This window comes from Symphodus melops (genome assembly GCF_947650265.1).
Source record: "Symphodus melops genome assembly, chromosome: 1".
In the NCBI taxonomy this organism is placed as follows: Eukaryota; Metazoa; Chordata; class Actinopteri; order Labriformes; family Labridae; genus Symphodus; species Symphodus melops.
In genome coordinates, this window is record NC_136691.1 from 14310477 (window position 1) to 14324853 (window position 14377).

At 37.9% G+C, this 14377-nt stretch overlaps 1 protein-coding gene across 1 annotated transcript in view; it reads left to right on the forward strand.

Annotated features, from left to right (window-relative positions):
- The window catches only part of dll4 (delta-like 4), a 250962-nt gene that overhangs the window by 198627 nt on the left and 37958 nt on the right, over positions 1 to 14377 (forward strand). The window lies entirely within an intron of this gene.

Below are 14377 nucleotides of genomic sequence, written 5' to 3' on the forward strand. Positions count from 1 at the left end.
TAACGTAGCACACAACAACACAAACACACACACACTAATATGCCCAATCCAAACTCAACTCATGTGGTGCCACAAAAGAAACACATGGATCAATATTGTAATGTATTATAGGAAGAACTAGAATCAGAATAGTCATTTCCATGAACTTTTCAATCCCTTTAAATGAGTTAACTTTTTTTGGAAGGCTTCCTGCCATCCCTCTTGGTGCCTTGTGACCTCCACTGCTGTAGAACACACCAAAAACATGAATGAACATCCCTTCTTTATGTTCGCATTTTCACGTTATTTGAACAAAACATACAAACAACCGTGTAGTGGTACAGAAGATAAATAATGACTATCCCTCCCTCCAGTGCTCAAAAAATAAAGCCAAAATAAAGACTCTAGAGACTAGCCAGGGTCGTGTGTGTGTGTGTGTGTGTGTGTGTTTACAAAGCTCTTAATGGATTAGCCCCACAATACATTACAGATCTGCTGATTCCTTCTTCTGTCCTCAGGTCACTGAGTTCATCCTCACAGTCACGTCTTAAATCTAAAGGTGACCTGGTGTTTCCTGTTGTTGCCCTCACTCATACAACAACAAGAGTTCCAGAATCGTTAATCAGAGTTTCGCCTTAGTGTTGTCGAGCAAATAACCAACACAATGTCTTCTATACATTGTTCCACAGTGTAGCTCATTTCATCATGTAGTTTTAAAAGTACTTAGTGTTGTCAGGTGTGTTTCTTAATTGTCCTTTGTCGAGTTTTATGGATTGTCTTGCGTCACTTTTATGTGGCGCCCCAGATGGAAATTAGCAACTCGCTAAATCTGGTGCAACTCAAACTCAACTTTGCACACTGATAATTATAATCAATGAAAAATTCGATTCAACAACCTACAAAAACAAAGTAAGACAAGAGAGAACAATAAGAAAAAAAATAACGCAAAACCAGGATACTCAGATTAACTCTATAGGAGTTAATATCAACACTTTAAAAGTGTCTATATGGGTCCACACCACAAAGTGTTAATTTGACTCTTTTTGGAGAGTTTGTACACTAACACTGTTCTAGTGTTATTATTGACTCTTTTCGGAGTTAAAATTTAACACTGGGTAACACTAACCAGTGTCACTTTTGCTTAACACTGCAATGTAGTGTTAGAATTTAACTCTTTTAGAGTATATTTTTAAACTATAAAAAGTGTTACTTTTCTATTAACACTGCAGGGTGTAAACATTGGGTAATGAATAATCAAAAAATGTTTTCAAAATTATGCAAAAATACAGATATCATGTTTGATAAAATCACATTTATTTTTCAAACGTCCACAACAATGCAATTCACAGGTACTGTGCAGGGTCGAAAGAAAAATCAAAACCAGGAACATCTCCCACTTTGCCGTCTTAGAGCACACCAGATATACAGTATTAATCACTCACACACACACTCACTGATAGTCTTATGCATACATCAGAAAAAATTGGGATTGCTTTCTTGTCCAAAACAATGAAGAACCTTTAGATTTTCTTCTTTTGCTCACCAGTGCGAAGAAGGAAGGGTTGAATTGCGTCAACTTTCTCCAGAAAAGAAGTGAGGCTGACTCCTTCCTGTAGTTTGAATGAAAGAGATCCAAAAATATACCAGATAAGTAAAAAGTGTATTGTTGCATTCCTACAGAAAACTACATGCACTTTTTTTTCACAACTGCTGCAAAAACAATGTTGGTAATGTGAAAAGATTATGGTACACACCTTAACAAATCTCTCAAGGTGGTTGGCTGCCTGTGCTGAGCTAATGTTGGCTGTTGACGTAGGGGGCAGGTGCTGCAACAGCAGCATGAGTGAGGACATGTCACTATCCCAGACTTTAATATAAAGAAGACAGGAGACACAGAAAAGTTTATGAAAATGTTATAGATTTACTTCAGCTGCAGTTTTGCAGTTTAAGAACTGGTGAGCTAACAATATATTTCTATAGTGAAGTTCTCTCAAGCCCCTCTCCCTGTTCTTTGTGGATGCGAGAATAACAGTTGAATCTGAACGGGAAGAAGCTGGTGATGCTGATGGCTCTGATTCTTCTGCAACCAAATGGATTTCTGGATCTAAAAAATCAAATCAAATCCAAATAAATACTTTATATAATAACTGAAGTCCTTAAAACAATGGCACTATGATATATATATATGTATTGAGATCACAAGCCAAAATAATAACTTTATTGATGATGGAAATGCATCATCATGATTTTTCAAAAGCCTAATTGTATGGCAGATATTGTTGACAGATATTGTATTGACAAACTGCTGTCTGTCTGTCTGTCTGTCTGTCTGTCAAACTGCTGCCTGTCTGTCTTCGGTTGCTGTGGTTTAACAACAACAAAATATTGATTCAAGTCTTAAAAACTGGGAGTACCAAATAAGGCCAAATTACTCATGTTGTTCACCATACGATAATGTACCAACCCTAACTTAGTGCTCATAGAAGTTTAGCAGTTAACACAAAAAAGCTATTTCAGCCAGCCTTAAATTAAATTTAACCAATACAGCTTAACTAACAGCTCATTTGAAAGCCCTACCTGCAAAATTTAGGAGGTTTGGCTTTAAGCTAGCTAAATAAACATGTAAGCTACTTGCGATATCTGGATCGGTTAGCATAACATTAGCCTACAGTGCTACATTGGCTTATCAGTAATACAATAACTCAAAACAATTCGAAAGGAATCAATAGCTATATGAGAAAAAATTACAGAAATTACGTTTTTTCTTACCTGAAAGTGTAAGGCCAAATCCAGTAGTTGACACACGCCATGGTCTGCTGCTGTTTTATCAAGTGAAACATTCTGGCTTGGTTTCGGTCTGGGCACGTGGGCATGTCTGAGCATGTTGGGGATAACTAACGCTTGATAAGTGTCACATCCAGGTTCAGAGTTAAGAGTGACAGGTTCAGAGTTAAAGATGCTCCAGTAACACTTACAGATTTGTTTGCCTGACACTTTGTTTTTACTCTCGTTTATGACACCAACTCTTTTTACACTGAGAGTACATTTGGAGGGATATGAGTCTTTCGAGAGTTAAATTAACTACACTTGCTTAAATTTTGCCAACACCCAAAATTTAACTCTTCTAAGGTGTCCAGATGCACTGGTATGCTAAAGCCCCCAGCATCATCTGTTAAATTTTATTTTTACAGTCTATGGTTCAAACCCAGCTCGAGACCATTGCATCCTTACCCATCTGTCTTATTCTCTCTCTCTCTCTCTCTCTCTCTCTCTCTCTCTCTCTCTAACGGCATCGTAGGAGACCAAAATTAGTATTTGGTTTAAAAATGTTTAATCTAGTAGTAAGAGTTCAGGTGTCTGTCAGTTCTTTAAGAAGAAAAAAAACTCATACACTCTGTGGCTGCAGCGTCCTGACTGAGCTGACCTGCGTCTGGAGTGCATTCACAAAGGCAGTGTTTGACAAATATAAGAAAATAAGCATTATCGCCATTCAATGCAAAAAAAATAAATAAAAAGGCATATACAGGTTTGAATAGTGCATGCACATTATTTTTAGGCTCTTACCTACACAAAGTGACATCTTGAACATCAAAATAAAAGTACTTTGATTGCAGTGAGTGCACAATGTTAATCATGTTTCATAACTTCTGCATCATAACATATTATTTCAGCTGAGCAGCCTGTTTAAAGGCTATCACATGACGTGATTTACATTGTTAGAGTGGGATTATATTGCAGTAATAAACCAGTTATCCCCAGTCTGTGTCAGTAATAAACAACAGTTTTAGATCCACTATGTGCAGGGATACACTCTGCTTGTCTTTTGGTAGCAGGGCTACATGCCTCAGTGCACGCTGTCATGTGGAGATATGATGAATGAGGCTTTATTCAGCTGCGCCACATTGTTTTTATGTTTTGACACAAGTTTTGATCTATCATCTCAAAACAGCTAGGAAAAGTTTTTTCGGTTCTTCAGGTCAAGCATTAGAGACAGATGTACTTTGAGGCTCTCATGTCCCTACAGACTGAACTACTATAGCCCCCATAAAAATGTCTACACGTGTTCCTCTCCTTTCAAACCCACTAGTATAATATCAGTGCTTCTCATTTGTTGTGGCAGAGTTTTATTTCTGTCAGAATAGTGACAATGCCAAAGAGAAAACTAAGAACTAAAAATCCATTAATGGCAGAAGTGTAGAATGGAGATATCAAGCTCTTTCTTTTAAGTGAACACAAAAAAGGTCTGTTGCTCATAAACTGGATGCGTTATCAGTAACATTGAAACCAATCATCAATGCTCTGACTATCATTTATCAAGGTCAGCATATAGAAAAAAATCTGCAGTATGAAAAACTTTTGACCAATCATGAACAGGGTTAATTCAGAGATTACTGAGATCTGTCAAATTTTGAGCCAAAGAAAGTATGATGAAGAAAGGTAATTTAAAAAAGTTGTGCAATATAGACATTTATGAATAGATTTAACACATAGTTTGTAATATCACATGATGTCATACTGTTAATAAATGTAGTACAGTTATAGTAACCATTCTTGTAACGCAAAATAATTGGGACAAAAACTGAGGAGACTTTGAATGAAAACTCTGCATCCATAAGAGGGAAATAGAAAGTGACTTGCACAGCAAAGGCCAGTGCATTGATATTCATGTGAGACTCCAGCCATCTAATGCCTCTCATTTGTACCTAAGGCACATCATAAGTGGCAGTCTTTACCCCGACGATCTGGCTCTTTGACTTCAAAGGGTGGCGTGAAGAAAGATCCCATTATTCTGCTGCAGCAGAAACCATTTGACTCCAAAGTCCTGATGTGCCTGTTGAGGAGAGTAAGTGGTGAATTAATACTTAGCCACTGTATTACTGCTGTGGTCATGTCCTGCTCCTACTATATACAGCGCTCACCTCCTCTTTCTCTGTACTGCAGCAGTGAGCAGAGAGAATAGGACAATGTAAATGACATTAGCATATCATGAGAGCGAATGTGTTTTCATGCTGCTCAAGTCCAATGGGCCTTTGAAAGAGTATATAGTTTTCCTCCAATATTTTTCTGCATCATATATTTTCTTTACCTAATATTGCGATGCAGTTCTATGGCTATGAGTGACAGCAGGTAGAATCCAGTATAAGACTCTCTGAAAGTGTAGGACCTAAGTTGTAAGTTATGCGTTAGCCAGGTTTTCTCCAACTGATTAACACATTTATATTCAATTTATTTTTAAAATAGGAAAAAGAAAAATATGACCAAAATGTCACCAATATGCAAACATAATCTCACTTTGGGAGAAACTTTTGGTGGTCTTAATTAAATCACCAAATCAATTTAGTGATTTAGTTTGGTGCCTGCTACAGACCAGATTAGCTGCAACAAAATGATGAGATTGTAAAAGAGCCAAACAAACCTTCAAGGTTGGAAACAGTGCAAAAAGCTCTGGGGTAAAAAGTGACTACATGAAAAAGGAACAGAAAGCATGTATCTGTTAAGTCCTTCCCTTGACCACATTGATTAATAACAGTCCTCCGCTTCAATTTCTCCATCTCTCCCTGATTTATTTTCCCTGGCCAGGTTCTTTTCTCCTGCTCCCCGGACTCATACCATCCTTTAGCTGTTTAACAGATGCTGGGGTGTTACCTGTGTAACATTTATGAGCTACCTACCTAAAGCCATATTTTTTTATCGGCATCTGACACACTCCATAATTCCTTTCTATGAGGGAGGCAGGTTTATGCAAAATTAATAATTAGAGCACAGCCTGTCCAGTCAAAAGGAAACTCTGTGCCTTAGAACCTGACATTTCCAACTTTTATGTCTTAATGGATATAAATTGATGGTCCACAGTACATCTTGAAAATGTTGAATATTACAAATCAACAATACAGTCATCCACTAAGAATTCTTTAACAACTTCCCCACTGTACTGAAGTGCAGCCAATCGCCTTAAGATTGGATATGCAATGAAGAATGCGTTTTACAATATCTTCACCACCTCAGATACTCCAACGCATGCCTAATCTTCCGACAGCATAAGCCAGACAAATATCCCTTCAGCCCCTCAACTTTAGACTCTTGGGATCAGCAGGGGCAGCATTACACTTCCGCAACTTCTGACCACTCTCTGAAAAAAATGGACAAAAAAAATGTGTTGAAAATGTTTATCTCATATTCAGTCAGTGATTGACCTGAGGGCTGCCAGTGGAACGTGGAGGATAAAAAAAACCCTTTCGATTCTGTTCTTTGAGCTGCTTGTGCTGACACTCACTGTGTAAAGGTGGGTCTAAAGAAGAAGCCAAGTACACAAGCCCTCAGACCTGCCAGAGTCCTGGTACACTTACTCTCACTAACAAATCAAATATTGTAAGTGTTCATTGTTTTTTTTCTATTTCCAGTGATAAAATGGATTTAAACTCTTTATTTAATAAATATTTAAATTAATTAAATAATAATTAATTAGTTAATTAAATGTACACTGCTTGACCTGAAACACCTTTAATACTTACAGTGGCATATCAAACCTTTACTAGTGTGGGTCTGATAAACTGCCTACCACTCTATAAATAGCATTTTGTTTTATCCTCTTATAAGAGAAGCCTGTGGCAAACATTAGTCATGTTTCATAAGCATATCCTACTGGGGTCTATTTATAAGTGCCACAAATAATTGCCACTACCATCTCTTTTTCTGCATTTCCCTCTATCCAACTTCCAAAACTCAATGCAGTTTCTGCAGATTGTCGTGAGTCTGGTTCTGCATAAGGTTTCTGCTCCTTCAAGGCAGTTTTGCCTTGACACAGTAACTTTGATAGTTGCTTAGTGCTGCGCTCATGGTTGATTACTGTTGGGTCTGTGTAAATGATAATATAATATGAATATATGTATCATAGAGCATGGTCTAGACATCCTCTTTTTGTAAGTTTCTTGAGATTGCATTTGTTATGAATTGGCACAATAAAAAATAAAGATTTGAGATTGAGGTTTGATTGAGATTTATTGATAGTCATGCCAGTTATATTTTGCCTTCCTTTGACACGACAGAATGGTAAATGGTACTCAACAACAGCAACTGTTATGCTTTGAAGATGACGCACAACAAAACATTTACAGTATTATAGAACCATTTGTAAAGGAAAACATTTGCTAATATGCATTATAAAAGAAGTTGACACGGCAGGCATGGCACCACCCATTAGTTCTTTGACTGTTTTAAAGCCTTGGGTTTAGAATTATGACTTTCTATTTTTTACTTAAGTGATTGCTGTCTCTATTAGGAAAGTAGGTTGATAAACTCACTATATAACTTTACTATTTCTGTATTTGGGTCAAAAGTTCATTGTGATAGTCATCTGTCTACCACCGAAAGCCAAGCCTTAAAGCATAACCTACTCTATTATATATTAAAGAGAGTAGAATGAACCAAGTCAGCATTGTGCTTAATGAAAGAAGAAAATACAATTAGTAATTCAAAACATGTGGACAATATTAAAAAGGTGTCTAGTTCTTTACCTTTTTTTTTTTTTTTAAGGCAACCGGGAGAGTCACCCACTGCTGAACTTCTGGATTGGCTCAGTTTTTTAACCAAGACGTTACTTGCACTTTTAATGTGCAATATTTTGGCCAAAAGCAAGGTATTTTCTTTGCAACTACAGGAGAGGGATACAGATTAGCATTCATCTTAACTTCCTTACACTTCAAGTTGAAAAACAAACAATACTGTTTACTCTTATACTCTGTTTATACTCTGTTTATACTGTTTAGACTTGAACTCTAACCTCCATGACACATTACAGAACCAATCAAGTGTTTGGCCTTGGTGGATGCATGATGAACAGTGTCAATCTTTATGGTTCAATTCATGACATTTTTTTATTATGTTATGTATTAACATAAGGCCAACAAACCAGCACACATCACATCAGTTTTCATGTCTCTTTCCAATCTTCAAGTCTGAATAGAGTTCAAAGTACTGGTAGAAGCCACTAAAGGACCAAAATGCGTCAGACTGTCTTTTGCTATAAGAACCTCTCAGGGCATTAGGTAAATAGCTGCTAACTGTTCCAGGAGTAAACCTCTATATATGCCCAAACTCCCCCCCCCCCCCAAACCGACCCTATCCTATTTTTCTTTCTGCATCTTGTGCCATCTCCCCCATCCCATTTTCAAGCCCAGCACAGTTTAGCAGATGGCTGTTCCGTCATGAGCCCGGGTCTGCTGAAGATTTCTGCCTGTTAAAAGGAAGTTTTTTCTTGCCACGCTATGACGGATTAAGCTGGGCTCTTGTAATATAGCCATAAGTAAGGTCATTTACCTGCTTTTTGTAAACATAACAATGAGCATGTTTACCTGCTGTTTTGTTAATGTTAACAGACAAACAGTAAGGTCCTTTACCTGCTTTTGTAAAGTGTCTCGAGATAACGCCTGTTATGAATTGACGCTATACAAATAAAGATTGATTGATTGATTGATATAAAAGCAAACTTTCAGAAGTTTATGAGAGTTCCTCAAATGTCAACCACCTTGAAATACAGGTTGGAAACGTAGGTTCTACCTATATGTAAACACAACCACTGCTCTGAGTCCATGTCGATGTCAGCCAATGTGACATGTTCTATTTCGATAATTTGAATCCAAACAACCGTGAGGCTCTGCTGTTATACACTCTAGAGATTTGTGAGTCAATGCTGCAGAGCTGAAAAATATTCTTTTTAAACTTTTTTCTGTGCCTTAGGAATCTGCATTGGTTTTCATACCAAGTAACAAGCCTTCGTCATGTTTAAATTACATCCTCTTCTACTGTAGACATATTCATTTACCATCAGTATTACACACTCATGCACAAAGACATTCCAAGGCCAAACATGTAAAGAACGTTTAGTTGAAAGCCATGAAATAAAAAAAAAAGAGGAGAGAAACATGTTGAATTATTTGTCTGTTTTCACAGGTTTGCAAAAAATGTGTTTTGAATATAAAATACCAACCAAATCTCAGCACTCAAATAAAATGCAACAGTGGAGCCAAGCCATGATGCACCAGTTGTAGTCTGGCATCAGGTCTTCATGAGATATTCTATACACGTGTTCTTAAAGTCCTTTGCGTCACAAAGTAATCTTTGAATGCACAGTATTTTTGATTTAACTGATTTTCAGTGGAAAATGCTGAGCATGATAAGTACAACTATAAGTAGAAACTGGAGAACTGTAAGACACTTGCTCCTGCTGCTTCTTTGGCCTCGTATGAATGTTTGTGAACGGGATTAGTTACGTCTTTTGGTCACTTTACATAGCAACCCCTGCTATCAGTGTGTGCATGGGTAGTCGTGACTTGTAGTTTAAAAGCGCTTTGAGTAGTCAGAAGTACAGAAAAGCCCAAGCTTTTATAAGCTCAAGTTAATTTACCATTTACAATAAACCATCAACACCTTCAGCACACATCTCAAAGCCTCAACTGTGAACGCTGAAGCCTTTATGAAGAGACAGATATTCTGTTTCTGTCCTAAATGTGAGTTCATTTCATATCCAAGGCAAAGCTGCTGAAAAGAAACTGAACATTGGTAACCTAGCTCTAAATACCTAGTCTTTTTTTAATCTGTAAGTGGTCTGGACTTTAAAGGTTGAAAGGAAGCATCCGGTCATCCCTTGATTAAAACAGACATCCGGGAATAAAATAAAGTGCTCAGGTCAAATTAACTGCTTGTTTGGTTCAAATCTACAAGAAGTCAATCGGTCACACTAGAGAGTCTCTGAAAGCTGCAAGAGTGGCCTTTCTAAAGACTGATGTATATGTAGTCTGTTCAATACCATTGAGCTTTTTCCAACACACCGCCAGCTCCACAAACTTCCTGTTTCCTTTGAGTAAAGGTTAGCAAGGGTCCATGCTCCCACTCTTCTGTTCAAGCAGTGGACATTGTGTTCCGTTCTGTATTTCTAGTTTGATTGCTTTTAGACTTTTACAAATGGAAAACAAAATTTTCTTTCCTGTGCCATTGACAAAAGTCTGCTCATGTTGATCTGTTCTGTTGATGCTTTGCGTGTCTTGGCGTTGTTGCTGAAATGTGCGGTATAAATAAACTTGCCTTGATTTGTTACTTTTACGTCTGACAGCAGCTCTTTCACCGTGGCCTGACATGATGATGTCGGTTTGAATGGAGGTATACATTAAAAAGGCAGTAAGAGCGAGTAGAGAAGCAGAGACGTGGCAGGGCATAGAGGTTACAACAAGATTTTGACTAAAACTGAGACTGAACAAATCAAAGTATCGATGACATATGAACTTCAGTTTTCTATGCCCTTATTTTTAGTTTAGTTTAGTAGTTATTTCACAGTACTTATTGCAGGGTTAATAAGGCCAGCGCTTCAGAATATTAGCATCTATCCTTTAAAATATGCTTCACATTTGCATCATTTGAGGCAAGTGCAAATATATGATACATAGCAAATATTCAGATATTGTTTTTTGCAGGGATAGTGCAGAAGCAAAAGGGAAAGCAGCTGTTCACAATGAATAGTAAATAGTGAACACACTGTCCAGTCGGTGTTGACTGTTAAGAAGCTCTGCTCAAAGCATACGCTGCTTCATGATGCAGCTCGTCCTGAACTAGCTGCCAGGCTTCATGTCATAAATATTTAGTAATCAACACTTGAATGCCAACTATCATTTAATAAACAACCGCATTTGTCAAAAAGTGGACATCATGTATTAGTTTCAAATCCCAACAACACATGCATAAAGTGTGTCATACTGCAAGAAAAACTGTGGGCAGCAGTTTTCTATTTCACTTTTCCAGAAAGAGTTTTGCTTCCTGCAAACTGTTGTTGGTATTCATTCCGGGCAACAGTGAACCACCGAGCACCTCTAAACCTTTTGAAAAATGTATGACCGAAGCATCATTCACGTCGATCCTCGATTCCTAGCCTCCACTACATGCCTCCTCTCTGGTAAGTGCACACATACATCACAAGACTGCATAAAGCAGGCAAAGACCTATAAATCATGCAGTAAGACACATTTTCAGAGCTGCAGTCTAAACGCCTTTGTCCTTTGTATCTACCACATCTCTCACGCTATTTTTCATAAGCACCACTCTAATGTATGAGCACAAATATTAGCCGTATAATATAGCAATATAATGCTGCAGCACTTGGCCATGAATTGCTATTTGGACCTATGGTTGAATGAGCATGAAGTATGAGCAGGGTTTTACAGTATAATAGACTGAGCCGACATGTTTGATTGAAGCCTAAGCTTGACTCGATTTCCGCAGATGCAGTGTTCGAAAAAATTTAATTTGGCTGAATTTCAATTTTGGAATGAATCGGCTTCGTTATCATTGCAAGTTGACTGAAGACTATTGTGCAAGATTCATTTAGGGAATGAAGACGGAGCAAATCTGCCCCAGCCCTTTCAAAAGCAAATTTTCTGAGTACATATTGGCCGCGGATGTCTGAGAGATTGTTGGTAAATTGTTTTGCAGATGAAATTGGCAGGTGACGGGAAGCCAAAGAGCGTATCGGCGGCATACATCTCCCTCCCGGGTAACCTCCGTATTGGTCCTTTATCTGATGGGAGCTCTCCTCCTTCCACTTCACTGACTGTCCCCACAAGAGGAGAGTTCTCAGCTCCAACTCCAACCACTTTGTCATTATGCAAATGATTTCCCCGCAGAAAAAGCTCCACGCCTGGTGCCCATCAATTCAGCGAGGCCTCCAGTTTGAATACATGCACTTTTTTTTTTCTCGCTCTTCTAGCCCCTCCACTTCCCCCCTCTATACTTCTGAAAAGAAGGTCTATTTCTGATGCATAGCACTGGTGTTCACATTGCTGTGGTGGGGGAATAGAAAGAGCTCTTACCCAATCAATTTACACAACCCTCTTTGAAGAGCGGGCTTTTTTCTATGGTGAGGAGTGAAATTATACAAATGTATGGGGAATACCATCTGTAAAAAGTAAGTTGCGCTCATACAGCCATGGGTTGTTTGGAGTGACAGCATTGCCATTCCAGATGCATACATCACAGCCGCACACATAAATAAACCTTCCCCAACACATTTGATTAACTTCTTAGAGGCCCTCGAGGTACGTGGCCTTAAAACCTCACCATCGTTTAATCCTCTCTTCTGCAGAAAAATCCTGGAGTAAGACCATCAGAAATATCTGCATTCTCTACATTGCCACTAGCACATAGTCCATCTGTAAACCCACCATGGGAGCAGTATGAGGAGTTCTTTTTGTATTGTCCTTTAGTCTGAAAAAGCCTTATTTTTGTTACACATCGCTTCTCTATAAAGGTAACCCTATGGATAACACTAAATGTCAGAAAAAAATCCTTATTGTATATTAACCTACTAAGTATGCTTATATTTCACATTTGGAAATACCAACAAAGAAACTTGGACTTTAAGCAGCTACACATATAGTCTGATAAAGTCCAAGTTCCATTTCTGATACACAGTGTGAGTATTTAAATGTCTGATTTTATTTCCTAGCCTTCTTTTCATTTAGTCTTCTCTCCAACGTAAACAAAAGAGACACAAGCAACAGTAATTGGGTAAAAATGTACTCTTAAATATTTAACATTTTAATTTTAAAACCTTAAAGACATAACATACTTCAACATACAAACTTAAACAGTCTCCACACTTGGTGCTTGAATCACTGAGGATTGGTTGCAACCACTATACAGATCAAAAAATTGTGCACTATTTTCTCCTGCTATCTGTACTGAAGATGTATTCCACTTAGCATGTACAGCTGATGATATTCAGGTGCAAACGCCCATAAAATTGCTCACAGCCACATACTGCTTTAACATCAGGTTATATCAATCATAGTAATGTCAAAATCATATTTACAGACTTTAAATGCAGATCATGTGTGTAAAACTCATTTCCTGATCACTGGACAGTTGGATTATAGCAATTAGAGCTACATTTAAACCCTGTATGTGTTTCATGAATTAAACAGCGTCTTGTAATTCATTTGCACAAAACTTATGAATATTTTTTTGATAGTTTTAATTGCTTGTAAGTAAGACCCAAAACAGAGCCGCAGTTGTTGGTTTTTTTTTTTCATGAATATTTTTGACAATTAACAGCTGTTGATTTTCTAGTCTCTATAATGAAGTTCATACTGTACAGGATATGAATGAACCAAAACACATATCGATACCAACATATGTACAAAGTGCAATATACAGTAAAATATAATAATTAAGTCACTTATGCAGCTCACTTTGAGGGTTTTACCATCATGGTCGTGAGAATAGAAATAATTGGGGATGCTCTTGAGACTTCAGGAGAACTGACAACACTATATTGTCAGTTGAGATTTGTACTTACTCCAGAGGTAGATTTGACATCAAGTACAAGTACATCTGTTTTGGAGGCTTTGAATTTTTAGGTACTTAGTAGGGTTATTAAGATGAACTGTGTCAGAAGTAAAGTGAATGGGATGAATGAAAACTTCAGTTGTCATAGACGCACAATCAGGGGTTAATATTGACCTTTTTAAACAGTTCATTACGAGGACCAAGTTTCAATGGTCAGTTTAAATGCTGAGGCCTAAATTATTATAATTAAATATGACATGAGATGTTCAAACCCAACATGAGGACAGTAATGTTCTGGTTTTAGCGTGTGAGTATCCGACTGTTTGCAAGTTGTCATTTAATACTGAAGCATATGACAGCCATCGTTCATTTTAATGCCCTCCCTTTGAACTTGTCACATCTGCTGACATTTAATCAATACAACTTGACAGCTCCTTTCTTCCATGGGCAGACTGTGCAAATCGTTTCTGCCGTCAAAAAGTGGACACTGCACTAACTCAACTTGACCACAGGTTAATTCCCAAGATTAACAGCCCTGGCAGACATCTTTTTTGGAACTGCTGATCCCTTCTCTAACATTTGTTTTTCCATGTGTGTGATCTTGCTCAGGCTGTCACAAGCTGCAGTCTAATTCTCATTTCTTTCTTTTTCCGAATGAAGGAGCAGATTTTTTCTTATCCCATCCCTGACAAGAAGATTACTTCTCCAGGTTTATAAAACAAACGCGTGGCTGATGAAGTGGAGGCATGGCTCTTAATGAGCGAATGGCCTGCGCTATTTCCTTGTGATTCACCCGAGATTAGAGTGATTACAGTGTGACAGCTGCATAATTACATGGGGAGCCCCAACAAGAGAGTAGATGGCATGTTAGAACAGCTGCAAACAGTGACATTGTCGCTCTGTCACTTTACACTCGATCATTCCCTGAGTGCGTACATGAGTCTGCATTTATTTGAGCCTGAGCCAACATTTAATGGACAAGTCTAGCAAGAGTTGTGCCATGAGAGGCAACAGTGTGAATATGATTACATGTAGATACCTGGCATTGAAGATGTTTTGTTTTATT